The 18472-nt window shown below is 40.7% G+C and overlaps 2 long non-coding RNA genes across 11 annotated transcripts in view; one reads left to right on the top strand and one right to left on the bottom strand.

Annotated features, from left to right (window-relative positions):
- LOC112649986 (uncharacterized) overlaps positions 1-18472 on the top strand; it is a 132168-nt gene that overhangs the window by 10986 nt on the left and 102710 nt on the right. For 9 of the 10 annotated variants that reach the window (XR_004803605.2, XR_007414125.1, XR_003129853.3 and 6 more), the window contains exons 2-3: positions 8733-8853; positions 15789-15897. This is a non-coding gene — a long non-coding RNA (uncharacterized LOC112649986). Of the gene's footprint in view, positions 1-8732; positions 8854-15788; positions 16295-18472 lie in introns of those variants that run through there. The other variant, XR_003129852.3, reaches the window with a different exon arrangement.
- Positions 7743-18472, bottom strand: part of LOC118350236 (uncharacterized) — a 40593-nt gene continuing 29863 nt past the window's right edge. The window contains exons 2-3 of the long non-coding RNA XR_004803607.2: positions 8679-9083; positions 7743-7880 (exon numbers count right to left, since the gene is read on the bottom strand). This is a non-coding gene — a long non-coding RNA (uncharacterized LOC118350236). The remainder of the gene's footprint in view (positions 7881-8678; positions 9084-18472) is intronic.

The following is an 18472-nucleotide window of genomic DNA, read 5'->3' as shown; positions in this document are numbered from 1 at the left end:
GATAGACAGTGAGCGAGTGAGAGAATGAGCGAGCATTTGGCAGGCTATACGCCAAAATGTTAATAATTTTAAACTCCAAGTTGAATGATTATTAATAACATTCATTTCTTTTTTTAGTCCTTCTTTTACTGTCTGGATATTAAAAAACTAGCAGATAAGCTAATTTTGGTGTCTTTGACTCTTGCAGTAGTACCCTGGCCCCTTTCCTGTGGGCCCTCAGAAGGTATCTGTTACCTCAGGACAACAGCCATCTTCCTCTGGCTCTTAGCGGTAGATTTCCATTAAACTCTGGCCTTTCCTGCTGACTGGGAAGCTGCAAGGGGTTGCTTTCCCACTGCAAGGACTGGAATCTTCTTTGAGAATTGTTACCTGGAGTTCCTAAAACTGCCCTTGCCAGTGGGGATGCATTCCCTGGAGTCTGCTGGGTGGTCACCATGCCAGATTCTTTCCTCTTTGAGCACCCAGCAAGACTACACTTCCCAGGCTCCCTTACAGTGAGATTTGATCATATGACCCCTCTCAAACTAGTGGGTGTGAAAAGTGAGGGGTGTCACTTTCAGGCCTGATTCATTGAACTTCTCATGGGGGATCCTCTCTGCACTTCCCTTCCTAGATGTTAACTAACGCCTGAGATGATGTTGGAAACTATGTGTTGAAGGTGAAAGAGCCTAGATCTTCAAATGACTTGGGACCAGAATCATTCCGCCAGTATGGGCTGCCAACCGTGGGCTATTTCTGAGTCAGCACGTACTCACGCCATGTGCACACACCCCAAAAACATAAAACCAAAAGCAAGCAAATAAGAAACACTTCTAAGCTTGAGCCATTACACTTTTTTTGAGTCTATTTTGTTATTTCAGATAATCGACCCTATCTCCCCTCCACCAACCATATGGTTCTCCATGGGGGGCTAGGCTGGTGTGCTCTCTCCCCCTCTACTTTACATTTTGTACTAGCTGACACCTCTGTTTCAGAGCCCCTCAGGAGAAGAGCTCCTTCAGCTCTCTCTCTCTGTAGGGCTTTGACAGGAGTTCGTGGGGTCCAGCAGGAAACACTCTGAGATACCTTCACTGTAGCATTTCCCTTGCTCTTGTGCTTTCCCTTTAGATATGTATACCCTGAACCTACAATCTTTTAGTCAATATATTCATGACATCTGACTTGTAGAGAAAACTCTGAACACACCTTTGTCCTGACTTATTGACTGGACTGGGATAGCTTGAAGCTGAACTAAGATCCTTGTCATACCTGCAAGAAACTGTTCCATTTCATAGGATGTCTGTAAGCTGCCAGATCTGAAATAGGTGAATCCAGGGCCGCATGCACCATGGCATTGATAAGAAATTGGGGTGTAGCCTCAGAGGGACCTAGGTTTGAGTCTTCATCCTGCTTACGAGCTATGTTGGCCTCTCTGATTCTCAATATCCTCAACAGCGAAATGGAAAAGAAAGTAATTTCTACGTGATCAGAGCCTTCTAGACTGTAGCTGGGGTGATCCTTGTAAATCACTTGGTACTTACATGATGAAAACTAAGAGATAAATTTGAAGATGGAGAATAATGACAATGATAGAAAAAATTATGTAAAGGATTCATTGGGTTGAACTTCTACAGGATTGCGGGAGAGGGATCGAAAGCGAGAAACTTGACCCTGACCAAATTAAATAGCAACCAATGGCATTTTAATATTCCATGTGACTCACAGTTATTAAACACAGCTTTAAACTTAGCATGGTGTTAGTATCAACTTGTACTGCCATAGCAGATGCTCATTTTCTCTCCTCCTCCAAATTTCCATTGTTCTCCTTTGCTGTATTTTATGTGAATATAGATATTTTCAGCGGGTTATTATGCTCCATTGAGATATTAGCACCTTCTAGAATACTTTATGATTTCATCTCCTGAGTATGTATTCCCATGGAAACAGCATATAGTATAACACAACTGAGAAGGGGCCCCCATACGCCTTTCCTGTGTATATCTTCAAGAACGACATTAACTAGGGGAATGAGGCTGGGAGTATGGGGTTTATTGTGGATTTTCACAGTGATTCCTTTTGCATCTCCTAAAGAGTTCTGTTTTTAATAAACTTTACTAGAAATGTAACATTACCAAAAAGTATAATCAAGTACATTGTATATGTATGAATCATAATAAATGAGGATTAGATAATGTTTTTGCTTACATAAATAGGCTGTTTCACAGTTGATATTTATTTTTTAGTGGAAAAATTTGTTTGGGTGAAGCAAAGGACTCTGGGTGAAAGGCCTGAAGAAGAGGGTTGACTTATATTCAAGTAAAATTTATGAATACGTATGAGTTGACCACAACGTTCCTTCTATTGGCTTAGAGTTAACTCTACCCCACACTGTACTCAGGCATGGGCTGAGTTGGTGAGCTGTGTGGGCTCTAAGGATAGCAGTGAATCTGCTGAATCCTGAACCAGTGAATCCTGAATCTCATGAAGGACTATCTTCGTGAGAGTTCTTAAATTTAGGGCCTTGTGCACTTAATGTTGCTTAGTCTTGGTTTTCTCATTTGTAAAGCACAGCTGCTAAAAAGTGGTGAGCCTAGCACGTCTGACACATAAAGACAGATAATGTTGAACACCCCCCTCCTCTGAGCAACAAAATGATCTTCAGTAATAATCATGAAATGCATGAATAATAATAGTGGCAAGAAAAAAAATACAGTGATATATATATATATGATGCTCAGTCGGTTAAGAATCTTCCTTTGGCTCAGGTCATGATCTCCGGGGATCCTGCGATCTAGCCCTGTGTTGGACTCTGCTCAGTGGAGAGTCTGCTTCTCTCTCTCCTTCTGCCCCTCCCCCTACTCATTCTTGATCTCTCTCTCTCTCTTGCTCTCTGTCTCTCAAATGAATAAATAAAATCTTTTAAAAATTTTGAAAAGGGAAAAAAACCCTACATTTACATTTACATTTACATAATAACAATACAGTTTGTTTTTGTTCCTTGTACACATATGTCAATAAGTTTGTGAAATTTGGTTTCCTTTGTCTATTTATGTTCGATAGACAGTATAGCCATACTTATCAATCTATGTTCTTTGATAGTTGATCAAAGCGTCTTTGTTTTTATTAATTTTAATTTATTTTTTATAATAAATTTATTTTTTATTGGTGTTCAATTTGCCAACATACAGAATAAAACACAGTGCTCATCCCGTCAAGTGCCTCCCTCAGTGCCCGCCACCCAGTCACCCCACCCCCTGCCCTCCTCCCCTTCCACCACCCCTAGTTCGTTTCCCAGAGTTAGGAGTCTTCCATGTTCTGTCTCCCTTTCTGATATTTCCTACCCATTTCTTCTCCCTTCCCCTCTATTCCCTTTCACTATTATTTATATTCCCCAAATGAATGAGACCATGTAATGTTTGTCCTTCTCCGATTGACTTATTTCACTCAGCATAATACCCTCCAGTTCCATCCACGTCGAAGCAAATGGTGGGTATTTGTCATTTCTAATGGCTGAGGAATATTCCATTGTATACATAAACCACATTTTCTTTATCCGTTCATCTTTCGATGGACACCGAGGCTCCTTCCACAGTTTGGCTATTGTGGACATTGCTGCTAGAAACATCAGGGTGCAGGTATCCCGGGGTTTCATTGCATCTGTATCTTTGGGGTAAATCCCCAACAGTGCAATTGCTGGGTCGTAGGGCAGATCTATTTTTAACTCTTTGAGGAACCTCCACACAGTTTTCCAGAGTGGCTGCACCAGTTCACATTCCCACCAACAGTGCAGGAGGGTTCCCTTTTCTCCGCATCCTCTCCAAAGATAAACTCAAAATGGATGAAAGATCTAAATGTGAGGCAAGATTCCATCAAAATCCTAGAGAACACAGGCAACACCCTTTTTGAACTCGGCCACAGTAACTTCTTGCAAGATACATCCACGAAGGCAAAAGAAACAAAAGCAAAAATGAACTATTGGGACTTCATCAAGGTAAGAAGCTTTTGCACAGCAAAGGATACAGTCAACAAAACTAAAAGACAACCTACAGAATGGGAGAAGATATTTGCAAATGACTGTATCAGATAAAGGGCTAGTTTCCAAGATCTATAAAGAACTTATTAAACTCAACACCAAAGAAACAAACAATCCAATCATGAAATGGGCAAAAGACATGAAGAGAAATCTCACAGAGGAAGACATAGACATGGCCAACATGCACATGAGAAAATGCTCTGTATCACTTGCCATCAGGGAAATACAAATCAAAACCACAATGAGATACCACCTCACACCAGTGAGAATGGGGAAACTTAACAAGGCAGGAAACCACAAATGTTGGAGAGGATGCAGAGAAAAGGCAACCCTATTAATTTTAATTAAAAAAATTATCTTTCGTAAGAACCAATAGCTATACAAATAGTTAAGGAAATTTTTTTTTTAGGAAATATTATACATAGAATAAGTTTGGCAGATGCATTAAAAACTTCATTTCACAACACATTCCAGAAAATTGTTACACAGATTATGTGTCTTTGGAATCAATACTACCAATTTCAAAATCTCTATGAGACTAAAGAAAAAAAAATTCCCACTAAAATAACTTCACCAGAAAGTTTATCAAACACATCTTATGTTTTATAAAATCTGTAAAAATCAGAGATAATGGCTCCATGATAACTAATATTGACATTATCCAATCAGTTGCTGTAGCACAAGTCTCCAGTTTCTTGAGAAAATGAGACAAACATCCTTTGTCCTTTAGATTTCTCCTAGCAATGTAAAACTAACATCTTTTATTGCTGCTTCTGCATTTTTCTTTGAAATTTGACTTTTTCTTATGCAAAATATTTATTTCCTTACATCTTGCTATATAGTTAATGACCTTTTCCATAAATGCTTTGTCCTAAACATCAAGGACTAATTTTAAAGGATGATTTTCTAAGGTACATTGATGGGGCTGATTCTGGCTGTTTGAAAGTAGTATTTTTGGTGCCGAATTAGCACCAAAAAATTCACTTCAGAAAATTTCACACTCAGAACAAGATTGCATTTATGAGCTAAAATTTGCACTTACTAGCCAATAACATAACATCTTGTACTTTGACTCTGTTTTAAGTTTTATTATTTTTCTTTAAAGGATTCTCTTTTATTCATTTATGATAGTCACAGAGAGAGAGAGAGAGAGAGGGAGAGAGAGAGAGGCAGAGACAGAAGCAGGCTCCATGCACCGGGAGCCCGACGGGATTCAATCCCAGGTCTCCAGGATCGTGCCCTGGGCCAAAGGCAGGCGCCAAACCGCTGTGCCACCCAGGGATCCCTGTTTTAAGTTTTAAATGCAAAATAGTTCTCCAGCTGGTCACCCAGAATGTCAGGTTTGCGATAACTTCAGTTTTATTCCCTCGTCTATTTTAATCACTATGTTGTTGATATTGATTCAAAATCACCCATTTAAGTACAAGGATAGGTAATACCACAAGTGCTAAGGATGTGAATTGGAATGGTTCTAAATTGTCACAAACATAATCCTCACATGAACACCCATAGCTAGGTCTCTGCCTGTTGGGTGCTGCCAGGATAGCTGAGAGTTCTTGGAATTAACTTCTGTATAGAATATATTTATTAAAGGATACATAACAAAAAACCGTTAATTTAAAGCTTACATATATATTATTAAAACTCAATAGTCAACCACAACAATTGTTTAGAATTTAGACTAACAAAAGAATTTTCTCAAGAAAGGATATTTTATCACAGACATTGTTTAGAATTTCTGACTCGTGGTGATAATAAAGAGCAGACCAACTTTTCAGTCCGTTTGTGGCATTGTTTTAAAATTCCTTACAGACAATGGACCCCTTACTGCCTGCACCCAGTGTAGACAGCTCACATCATCTTATCCTCAGTACCATACTGGTTTGGGAAATCCACTGGTTTGGCTTGTGTTAGGTTCTCAACAAATACTAAATTTTCAAGTTTAGTCATGCCCATCCCAAACTTTACTCTGCAATTTATTTGTCTATAAGGGCATATGTATTCATGCTTCACACATTTAGTGAGTATCCACATAATGGCAGACCCTGACCTGGTCCTTGGGAATATAAAACTGAAAGACCTAACAGTCTCTGCTTTTGAGGAATGTGCTAGTCCACTGATGAACAAATTAGTTTTCAAAGTTTTAGCCATCTTTGGAAATTTTCTTTATATATCTTTAAAATAAGAGCAGCTGCAAGTAACAATATTAATAGCTTAACCTATAAGGCCATTTGCTGTTGGATTAGCTTACTACCCAGAGATGTGAGGATCCAGATGTGGTTGCCAGCTTAACAATGCCATCAAGGACTCTAATTCCTTTGCTCTTTTGTCTCTACCATCCTCAGTTTGTATGCAATGTCTCCTCTTGTGGTCATGAGATGTGTGCTGCAGCTCGTAGCATCATGAAGTCCCTATGACTTCTCTTTATATCCCATTGGCTGGAACTGGGTTGTCTGCTCAACTCTGAGTAAATCACTGATGAAAGGACATGGCATTGTTGTGATTGGTTCATGCCAATCATGACTGATTATCTGGACCTGTGCACATGACCATGTGAGTCAAATCAGAGTTTTATTAACAAGGAAGAAGTAGGGTCTGACAGTTGAATTAGGTAGTCAACAGTATCTATATATCTGAGTCAGGTGAGCTGTATGCGGACCTTGTGAGGGCACAGTTTTTTTTTTTTTAAGATTTTATTTATTCACTCATGGGAGACACAGAGAGAGAGAGGCAGAGACATAGGCAGAGAGAGAAGCAGGCTCCCTACTGGGAGCTTGATGCGGGACTCGATCCCAGGACCCCTGGACCATTACCTGAGCCAGAGGCAGACGCTCAACCACTGAGCCACCCAGGTGTGTGAGGGCACAATTTATCAAATCGTTGCCTCAGTTACTTTGTAAATATAATAATTACACCTGACCCTACTTAACCTTCACAAATGCTTAAACCAGAGGCTCAAACTCTGGGTAAGAGCAGTTTTAAATTCTATCTGTTCTTTATGACCTGAGAGAAGACCCCCTCAGCCCTTAGTCTCCTTTAATTGGTGGCTTTTAGGATTAGATGAACTTCTAAGTTCCTTCTTGTTCAGATACTGTATAAAATAGTTCACTGGTGCCTGGAATGTATCAATGATAGCAGCCTCTGCTTTCTTATGACCTTGTCATCATTCAGACAGGATTCTCTTGTGGCCCTGCTGCATGCCTCATTCAAGAGAAGCATCCAAGCCATTTGTCCCAGCCATTTAATGACTAATGGTGAACCTCCCTGCTCTATAGGCATGCCAGTTAGAGAAGCAATATTACTTGCCTCTGGATTATTTCAGTCTAGCTACTGTCAAAATAGCATAAACATGTGACAAATCTTCCCAACTATGTGAAGAATCAGGGCACTGGATGCAATTCAGACAGCATAAGTCACTGCAGAAGTTCAAGTACTTCGCCTAAGGCACTCCAGCCATATAGATGCAATCTAGTCACATAAAACCCTTTGAGAAACGGACAAGACAAAGATCCCCCATGGATCTTTGCCTATTTTCTCAAGAATAAAGTTTGCTACAAATCATTTAAAGGACACATCAAGATACACCCCTTTAGATGTTTAGGGATACTTCAAGGTACTTGAGAGATGAGTTTCCCTCAGGAGACACAAATGATTCTTAGCATTGATTTATTCTCCCAAAACAATATAGTAGAAAAAAATAGAACCAAACATTCCTGGTTTAAATGCCCTCTTTAATATTTATTAACTGTATAATCATAGGCAAGGTATTAAATCCTTTCCAGTCCTCTCTTCTGCCATCTTTGAGATAGGTATTTTGAAGATAGTAGAGTAGATCTCCCAGACTGAAGGCTTGTACCAGTTCAGGTACCTGTAAGTCAATATGGCAGTTGTTATATAAATGATCATAAGATGAGTCACATATCAAAGAAGAAAGGAACCAGAGAGGGCCAAGCTTCTTTAGCCAGGTTTAGAAACTCTTTAGGAGATAATAGCAAAGTCAATGACAACTTGAGGATGACTCCTGGGGACAGCATCAGGGCTCTCAAGAGCATAGATCATCTCCTGACTTTCATATTTTGAAGCGTTCTTTACTCATCACAAAATCTATCCTGAGGTCAGCCACGGGTCTCACTATAATGTAATTGCATGGCAGCAACTTGAAGAGTCAACTTGCTTATCTTCACCATCCTATTTGCCACTTTTTCCTGGTGAAAGCAGGAAGACCAGGGGATTCAGAATGATAGGGGATGGTTTCTAGCTACTGCTCTAAAATAATTAAATTGAATTCTGCTTCGCTACTTTCATCCTGCTTCAACATTCAGCCAATAGAGTGAAAAAGGAAGTCTCCCAAGTGGCAGTTTCTTCTCTACACATTCATGCCTTCATGCTGACTTCATCCTTCACCATTCATCATCTATCTACTCAACTGTCTTCTCTGATTCCCCAGAATGTTCTAAAGAATCTTGCTTCAAATGGCATTCAAACCAATATGGACAGAATTGAGGGTCCTCCTCAAATTTGGACGTTCCCAAATCACTTTTCATATGGCACATCTGAAAAAATATTTGCTTCCTTATTGACCTGGTGAATTCTGTTCTCCCTACATCAAGTCTTGTTATACCTTCCTCATTAGTTTCTATCCCGTCTTCCCTACTTTTATACGTACCTTTATCACAGCCCATCCTAATGATCTGCTCACTTTTCTTCTTCACTTCAACAGACTTTGAGCTCTTTGATGCCAAGAACGGAGTCTGAACACCTGTGCAGCACAATGCCTGGCACAAAACATGGCAGAGGGAGAAGATGCTGGGCTCAGTGACTGAAGAATGAATGTGTAGTCTGTAAGTCTGATCCCACTTATTGACTGGTGGTTAGCCAATCTTCTTGACAGATGAAGAATTCTGCACTTTCCACAGGCTTCAGTTTTGGAACACTGGGGAGGTTTGTGAGGAAGCACTTTCTCCATTAGATAGAAATCCCCATCTGGACCACATTCCATTGTCTCAAATGCCGATAAATAATTCAGGAGCTGATAAGTTGACTGTTTGGACATGAGCTCAAAGTGAGGAATCTAAAAGCACACAGAAGATGAGATAAGCTGTCACATCTCTCTCACACATACATGGACACACACACATGACCGTATCCATCTAAACTCAAACCACACTGAAGCACCAAAAGATGTCTCTCCAGATGGGACAGGAGGCAAAGGAAGACCAAGCAAATTTCATGGGTTTGAGGACAGTAAAATCCATTCTCATCTTGTGGTTCTAGAGAATCCAAGTAATTCAGCTTTGAATCAGTACAAGAGGTTAGACTTAAGATTAATTAATAAGTTAACTAAGTCCCCAAATAATATTTGCTGAACACCCATTCTGCCTTTACTTCTGAAAATTTTAAGAATTAAAAAGAGTTAAAGAGACAGCTAATTACAGTGTGTGCCACTACTGCAGTGTTGAGAAGTGCATGGTATGACATGCAGGGCCTAACACAGCCTGGGGAGTCATGGAAGGAAGGGTTACAATATGGGAAGAATTTTGAGGAATGAATAAATGATGGTCAGATGAAGCGGTGGAATAGGGTGGAAGGTGTTCCATGGAGGAAGAGAGCCTAGCCTGGACAAAGTCCTGGGGGGAAAGTCTAGAAAATGGGGAGAATGGTAAATCATTCCATATGGCAGAGATAGAAGGGCAGAAGGAATAAATGGTAGATGAGCAGACCAACCATGGCAGAAGATAGGGAGGGAATGGTAGGTGAGAGCGAAGCCATAAAATGCATCAGAAGTCATGGTGAGAAACTTTCAGTCCTTCCAGGAGGCACGAAGAAGCCATGGGGAGATTCTTTGGATAAATCATTTATCTGGATGGTAGAGACAGAGACATGTTCATTAATTAATGTTGGTATTTTTCCAGTGCAGCTCAGAGAAGGAAAGAGGCAGATGGGCCTTTAGCATTCTAAGGCCAGGATTATAATTTCTTAAGGAATATAATCAAAACCATGTTAATAGGAGGACCATCCAAGGCTCATGTCAAATAGACGAGGTGGTTTACAGAAGGAATTCAATTCTCACAGCTACATATTATATTTAACATCAAGGAATTCAGAGAAAAAGAGCCACAGGCCAAAATGAAAACATCCCTCACACCCAACCACCATCTTCTATCCATCTGGCTATCCATCAAGAACTGAATGGTCAAAGAATTGCAGGGTTTGAAAGACATAAAAAGGAACAATAGGAATTAGGACCAATTCTTCACATTCTAAGAAAAGGGAGCAGAAATAAGCAGCTGATAGAGAAGGTCATGAAGGGAAGGATGGAAATCAGAAAGAAAGCGAGAAGTAGAGAATCTCTGTGGAGCATCCCACCAAGGCCCACTTGGCAGGGACTTGTTCCTTTGTGGTATTTGAGGTGAATTTAAATAACTCAAAAGCACAGCCTCTGGCTATCAGTTGGGACTCTTTAATAAATAACTGGTCAAACTTCTCTCAGGATGCACTGTGTTCCATGTTAAGATGTGACCAACATTATTTATAATGGCGAAGGGAATTCCGTAGTTTCTGAGAGTCACAAGCCCATACCCCATATGGAGTACAAAACAAGTAATGACTATTAATAGGCAGAAACTACCAAATAGAGAGCTAGAAGGCTCATTCTACTAATTTTCCATCTTTTTATCATATCTAAAGATATTTCTTGTGGGGTAAAAAGGAAGAGATTAGAGGTGGGACTCTGCCATAGGGATTCATTACCATTAATTGGGAACATTTTATGTGCCAGGGACAGAGCTAAGTGCTTTATATAAATGATCTCATTTAATTCCTACAATAATCCTGTGTTATCAATACTGTCTATCTTTATTCTCATTTTAGGGATGAGGATAAAGAGACTTATAGTTGTAAAGAGTAAACATGATCCCTTCAATATCCTGAAGATCCTTATATTACAAAATCCATGAAACTTCTGGGTAGAATACTGATGAAGGAACAGAGGGAAGGGAAGGAGGATCAGAGATATTCTTTCAAATTGGTGAATTAGAGTTTTGAAGCTGCAGACCTTGTCCACTGATGTGTAGGAAAATCAATTTAGTAGGTTGTGGCCAAGCATCTTTAAAATGGAGTAGAATGAAATGGAATAGAATAGAAAAGAAAATATCAGAGTGGACTGTAGATGGTAAGGAAAAGTATCATTGCATGAATTGTTAAGTTCTTGTGTGTACTGGTTTGCAACATAAATGCACAGCTTTATGTGAGTCCCTCCCAGAATTTGAAATCCACTGTTCAAGCGCATAGCTGAACTTAGACTAGAAAACTAGGGAGATCTTTAGAAACCAAAACAGAGCAGGATCCCCCACTCTATCGAGAGGCATAACATGAAGAATTGGCTGAAAGTTTATGATATTTGAAAGTGAAAGTTTAAATCATTGGTAATTCTCAGCATGGGAAGAGAAGAGAAGACAGAAAGCTCACATAAACTAGACTTTCTGTGGGACGTAAATGGTTGTTAGTGGGTGTTGGAACATTTCTTTTAATCCTAATATTCTTTGAAGAGTTACTTTTATGATTAAAATGCTCCCCGAATACACATACGTTTAGGGCATTGGGATAAAATAACTGGTGAGTTATAGAGGAAGCTTTCATTTCAAAGACCGTTTTACAATAGTGTATCATCGGAATGATTCTTGCAAACTGGTGAATAAAAAGATTCAAGCATAATTTTTCCCTCCTGAGACAACTCCCAAAGAGCAGCGTTTTCTCATCTCTAGTTCCACAGAAGGTACAGCTCTCATTTCTGTGATTCCATCGAAAATCTCGAAAGGACACACTGAGGGAATAGGCTTACTAGTTGGCAGGCAGGCTTAGCATCTCAGAGAGGAAATCGATTACCATTTCAGGACTTCCATGCAGTCGCTGTCCAAACCACAGTGAGCAAGATAAACCATAAGTTAAACTGACCTCCTGCTGATATGCCTGGGACACCATCAGAATCTATTTCCAAATATCATGGAGGGGACCATGTGGAATCCTCTGACTTCTGGAGCATCAGATTGAATGGGGAGCCTGTTTTTTATTATGGCTGGGGGAAAAAAATAATGTTTAACTATTCCATGACTTTAATGGAACACAGATTTGGTTTGTCTTGGAAATGACTGTTCGGCATTATAATTACAATTTGCTTGCAGCATCAGTGAAGGCACACGGTAGAGCTGGCTTCCAAACCACGGAGGCAAAGAAGAGAGAGGACGAGCTCTAAGATACATGTGTGCGTACACACGTACACACATACACATACACATCGTCCGTTGGTTCATTTGCAATTCATGACACTTTGGAACAGGGAAGTTTTTTTTTTTCAAAAGGCAACATCCGTTCCCTGACAAACTCATAAATCATTTGATTTTTCTGCTACAAAGCAAAAATCATCTTTAAAACCAGTGCGATCTTTGAGTCTCTGCTCATTTGGCAAATGCATCTCATGCTGAAATAAACCTGCTGTCAACGTTTGACAAGAAGTCTGCGTTCCCTGAATGTATGTATTTGCAGTGTTCATTCAGAGGCATGCCATTTTGGATGGTGCCCTCACTGAGCCAGAGGGCTGCACTCAGCATCCAGGTTCATCCCTTGGAGCCCTGCCAGTGTGGCCCTTTCACCACTTCTAAGGGCTTTAGAGTTTCACCCAAGGTTTAAGTGTGATAGTAGAATATGGGAAGAATCTCAATGGGACAGAAGAAATGAAGTAAATTACAGCTAATCAGATTGTACAAAGCACCATGTGTTAATTCTAAGATTTTGACTGTTTTCTCTTAGAAACTATAATCCTAGACTGAGTGCATGCTGGAGGAAGGACAGGGTCATTGGCTGTAAATTATTCAGTGCCCAGTGTTTCATCAGTCAGACCTTTGTATCTACTGTTCTCTCTCCCTGAAGTGTGCGTTCTCCTAGTCTTTGCATGGCCAGGTCCTTCTCATCCTTTAAAACTCAGCTTTTTGAATTCTATAATCATTCATTGAGTTCAGTGTTATTAGCACCTCTTAAAAGATAAAGAAGCTGGGGCTCAAAGAATCCAGGTAGTTTGTCACTGGCTAGTAACTCGTAGAGATAGGATTCCAACCCCAAGGTTCTAGATTCAGAGTTTGTATCCTTGAAGATCACATTGTGTTGCTTAGTTCTCTGCTCTAAAAATGATCTCAGACTAGTCTTAAAAGAAAAAAAAAATTCATTATTGCTAACTCATTCCAGAATGGAGGTGCTCGTGTGATCTTGAAGGAGCCTGGGAGTTCACTGAAGTGTTCCAAAAAAAAAAAAAAAAAAAGCAATCGAGTTGGAAGAGTTGAAAAAATTTTGGAAGAGGAAAATATATTCTGTGTAAAGGAATGTCAGGCAAAATGGCACAGCATTGTGAAATAGCAGGAATCACAGTGGAAGCTACTCTAAGGAGATTAGTATTGCTTGAATATTATTATGAAGAGAGTGGTGGAAGCCAAGGCCGGAGAACCCAGTAGGAATACATAGAGGGTCTAAGATGCCAAGTTATATCGCCTCCAACCTTGGAAGGAGTATAGAGATACGGTAGGCAGCGGATTGCCATGGTCAGACATGCCGCTATAGTTGTCATGTGGGGAATGGATTGGAGCAGCACAAGCCAAGGGGATGGAAGACCTTTTAGGACCACATGCAATAGGGCAGATAAAAGATGCTATGAGCCTGAAGCAGAACAGTGATGGTAGGCAGGGAGAGGATGGGTCTGATTGATGAAGATTGAGATGATCAGGAAACTCTGGATTTGGGAGATGGGGAGGCTGAAAGGGGAGCTTAGGTATCCTCCCAGGTCTCTGGCTCATGGTTCCTGGGCAGATGATGGTGCTATTCTTGGAGAGAGGGAACCAGGTTTAGTGAAGAGAAGGATAAGCTGCATTGGTTTAGTACATGATGGGACATGGTGGCACATGCGTCCAACTTGTCCTTGCACAGGACGTGTTGGAGATGTGACAAAACTGGGCTGATGATCGGGAATATGCAAGCACAGGAGAGGTTGCAAAAACCAGCACTTCAAGGTAAGCGTGTGAGAAGAGAATAGAATCCTTAGACCCATATGGCACCGTGATGGTGCCAGGGCTGCGAGAGCTAGAGTAAGTCCCAAGAGAAACTTGAACTCTGAATGAGCCAGGGCCCAGCAGACACAGTCATCTAGCCACCTGCAGCTCCCCTGTCTTCTGGAAAGTGAGGTTAACTTCCCTCTGGGGATAAAAATCAGGAGTCCGAAAGACCTGAGAAAAAGACTGTGAACCCATCATCTGTTGGGGAGTGCTAAGGCTCGGTGGTCCAACCATGGAGGACATTCAAGTATTCTGAAAAGTGTAACTTGTTCCTGCAGAGGTAGACATTTTTCATGTTTTTCTTAGCAAAACCTAGAGATCTGGATTTTAATTTAAACAACATGAACGTGGTGAATGCAATAACTATTGTTTATTATTATTATTGGTATTAATAAATCCGGCTGTTTCTGTGGCAGTAACTGTCACAAAGTCTGGGCCCTTAATTGTGCCAGTATGCCCAGTGTTAAATAGAAAATAGAATAGGGAGGGAAAAAAAACATTTTTATTTTCACCACTAACCATTCAAAGGTTTATTTTCTAATTATACTTCATTTGTGGCTAGCCATTCCAATTCATACTGAGATTTAACAAACTTTTACTGCGCGCCTGCTATTGCCCAGAGCTAATGCCTGGCACGTTGGTGTTTCTTTTAAATGTTTCCCTGAAACGTCACCACAGGGCCAGAGGGAAGTCAGAATGATTTTGTCCATTTTACAGATAAGGATACTGAGGCTCTCAGGGATGAAGTGACTTAAATTTACTCCGCCAGTTAAAGGAGGCCAAGGATAAGCATGTCCATACACACACACACACACACACACACACACACACACACACACGTGTTAAATTCTAAGTCCAGGGGTGGTTTTTTTCCCCCTTTTAATACAACTGCTGGTTCTAATTCTAAAATGTGGTTCACATCTTGCTGATTTTTCTAACTGAATAAATCTTTTCTTTCCTTAACTCCTCAGCATCCCAATCCCATTGAACAAATGCATTAAAAAACAGGGGGATAAGTGAAGTTGTGACCTTTATAAAATAACCATCCCTAGATCGTCTGTGCAAATTCTTTGGGTCTGCATATTTGGTAGTTTTGATTTGGTCTAGGGGAAATAAATCAATGGGTAGCGTACAAAATGCAATGCCAATGATTATCCTCATCGACTTCCTTGACGCTAGCGGGCTGTGGTGATTTACATAAACTTATAGGGCTGTTTAGTGGAGGATTAACTATATGACTTTCTACATCCTTAAATATGTCCACATTATCTTTGAGGTTTAAAACAAGGTGACTGGGGGATCCCTGGGTGGCGCAGCAGTTTGGCGCCTGCCTTTGGCCCAGGGCACGATCCTGGAGACCCGGGATCTAATCCCACATCGGGCTCCCGGTGCATGGAGCCTGCTTCTCCCTCTGCCTGTGTCTCTGCCTCTCTCTCTCTCTCTGTAACTATCATAAATAAATAAAAATTAAAAAAAAATTAAAAAAAAAAAAACAAAAAAAAAAAGGTGACTGGGCCCAAGTGCCTCCAGTGAGAGAGTCTTGTGTGGCAGTAGAAATGAATCCTGGCTAACGGCAGTCCTATGTGGCTTCAGCACCTGAGTAAACTCACACTAAGCAAAATATATATAATGGCCATCACTGATGTTCACCTCTTTTGTTTTCTTTCATTTCATTTTCATAGGAAACTGAGTAGATCCTGAATCTGTGTATGGGAGGCAAACCCTTGTATTTTTCAGCCGGATTTGCCAGGATATAAGAGAAGACAATAGGGAAAAAGAAAACACAAAAGTGTAAGTGTTGCATATATCCAGTAGAGTAACCAATCATATGAACTAAAATTTTTGATGGACACACTGCCTTCTAGAAAATCAAACAATGATTGTCTAGGAAGAGTAAAAAAGCCAGCATGTTTTTTCAGTTCTTTCATTAATTTGGGATATGTTTGAGTACCTACTCCAAGCAAGGCCCTTTGCCAGACCCTAGGGACATGAAAAGAAACAGGATCTGAGCACATCTGAGTAGCTCAGTGGTTGAGCATCTGCCTTTGGCTCAGGGTGTGATCCCAGGAATCCTGGAGGGATAGAGTCCCGCATCAGGCTCCCTGCAGGGAGGCTGCTTCTCCCTCTGCCTATGTCTCTGCCTCTCTCAGTGCCTCTCATGAATAAATTAATATTTTTTTTAAAAGAAGCAGGATCTGTATAGTTTCTTCTCTTACTCTCAAAGATATCAAGTAGGTCATGGTGGGTGCCTACTGTGTGCCATTTTCTGTGGAGACATCAGTAGTGGCACCCATGTCATCAGGAAGCCAGATACCTGAAGACCAATTCCTCAGATGAATCCCTGTACAGGTTAACATAGATGGAGCCTTTCTCTGTTGTAGGGTGTAACTGTTGGTTATAGCTCCGCTGCAAGATCTGATAAATAGATCCGGGAAAAGAGGTTGAGGTGGAGAACCAACGTATGGATGTTGAGACTTAGCTGATGTTTGTAAGAAGTAGAGAGGGAGTACAGAATAATGAGGATTTCTGAAAAGGCCTTGATCCAGAAGTTGTACTCAGCTGCACACAGGTCCCTGAAACACCATCATGATTCATAAAAATCATGCTAATTAGGAAAATAATGTAAAACTGGCTAGTATCAATCTAGCTATCCATTATATGCCAGGTCCTGTCTGGGTGAGTCCACAAACATGATCTCACTTAATCCTCAGGAGTCTCCCGTAAGGTGTACATCGTTATTATCATGTCCCTGGGAAACTGGGCCCAGGATGTAAATTGGCTGGACTTAAGTCACATGACTACTGCTCGCTGCCTGCACTTCTGGTCTTGCTGCCTGCAGTCTGCCCTCGAACTATTTCTCAGGCTCCCCATCATTTACTGCCTGGCATTGTTAAGACATTGTCTTCTGATAACCTTTCACTGTTTTCTCTGCTTTTATATTTCAACTGACAATGAAGCCAAAGACATTACATATGTTATCTCGTTTAAGCTGCCCCCAAACACTGTGGTATAGGCATCATTCCTATTTTATTCATGTAGATGATGAGTTTCAGAGACTTTTAGTAATTTTCCCAAAGTCCACACGGCTTTTAAAGGGACCATTTAGCTCAGGGAAAGGAGCTTGTGCTTTGAAGTTGGAAAGTTGGCTTCAGACCTCATCTTGGTATCTTACCACCTGTATTAATTATCTATTGCTGCATAACAAATTACTCGCTAACTTAGCAGCTTCAAATAACACACACTTATTAGCTCACAGTTTCTGTGGCTCAGGAATCCTGGCAGGGCTAAGCTGGATCTCCTGGCTCGGAGTGTCCTATAAGACTGCAATCGAGGTGTCGGCCAGGGCCAGTCATCACAGGGTTCAACTGAGGTGAGATCCATGACCAAGTTCAATCAGAAGATGTTGGCAGGACTTAGTTCCTTATGGGATGTTGGCAAGTGGCTGCCCTCTATTCCTCACCACACGGGTTTCTCCAGAGGGTGGCTGACAACAAAGGCAGCTGGCTCCCGCAAAATGAGCAAGCAAAATAGAGAGTATAAGCAAGATGGCAGTCAGTCTTTTCTAGTCTAATCTTGGCAGCCCGTCTCACTTGCTGTGTTCTATCCACTAGTAGCAAGTGACTAGATCTAGCCCACGCCAAAGAGGAGGCGATCACACAAGGATGTGAAGCTGCCCGCCACACTACCTGTCTGAGATGCCTACATTTATGAGCCTCTTGTTGTCTTCATTTCCCCATGTTTAAAGGAAGAAGAATAGCTACGTTGCTCTGTTGATGTGGGAATTCAAAAAAAATAGACTATTTTGATATAAGGCCCCTGGCCCATGATAGTTGCTCCGTAAATTATAACTACATTTTTTATTGCTTTGTTGATATTGTAAGTAGGAGAGCCAGAATTCAAACCCAGGTATGCGTAATTCCTACCCATACTGCCTCACATCACTTCCTACACAGCATTGCTTTTGGTCTGAGGTAATCTGAGATAACCCCTCATTTTCTGAGATAATTTGATTAAAATAGTCCAAGAAGAGCCATTTATCCTAGTGTCATATGCAAAGGGAGAGGCAAGGTGGATTTTTTTTTTTCCGGTCCTTAACAACTATAAAATATGAGGAAGCCTTTGTAGGAGAGGTTTTCTTTGTTCAAGTCTTTAGCTAGTCTCATAAGACATTTTAATGTTAATAGGGCTCCCAAAGGGATAATATAATTGATACAATACTCTTCCAAAGCTGTTCTAAACATCACAGTCACCCGAGTGTAGTAATATATCTTCCCAATGTCAGAAAATGCAGAGTGGTTACTGAACTCCAATTTGCTGGACTCTGGGACAGTTTCTTTGAAGATGGATCTTAATGGGGAGGCTGACT

Source organism: Canis lupus, chromosome 11 (assembly GCF_003254725.2).
Source record: "Canis lupus dingo isolate Sandy chromosome 11, ASM325472v2, whole genome shotgun sequence".
NCBI lineage: Eukaryota > Metazoa > Chordata > Mammalia > Carnivora > Canidae > Canis > Canis lupus.
This window is presented reverse-complemented; position numbering and strand designations above follow the sequence as displayed.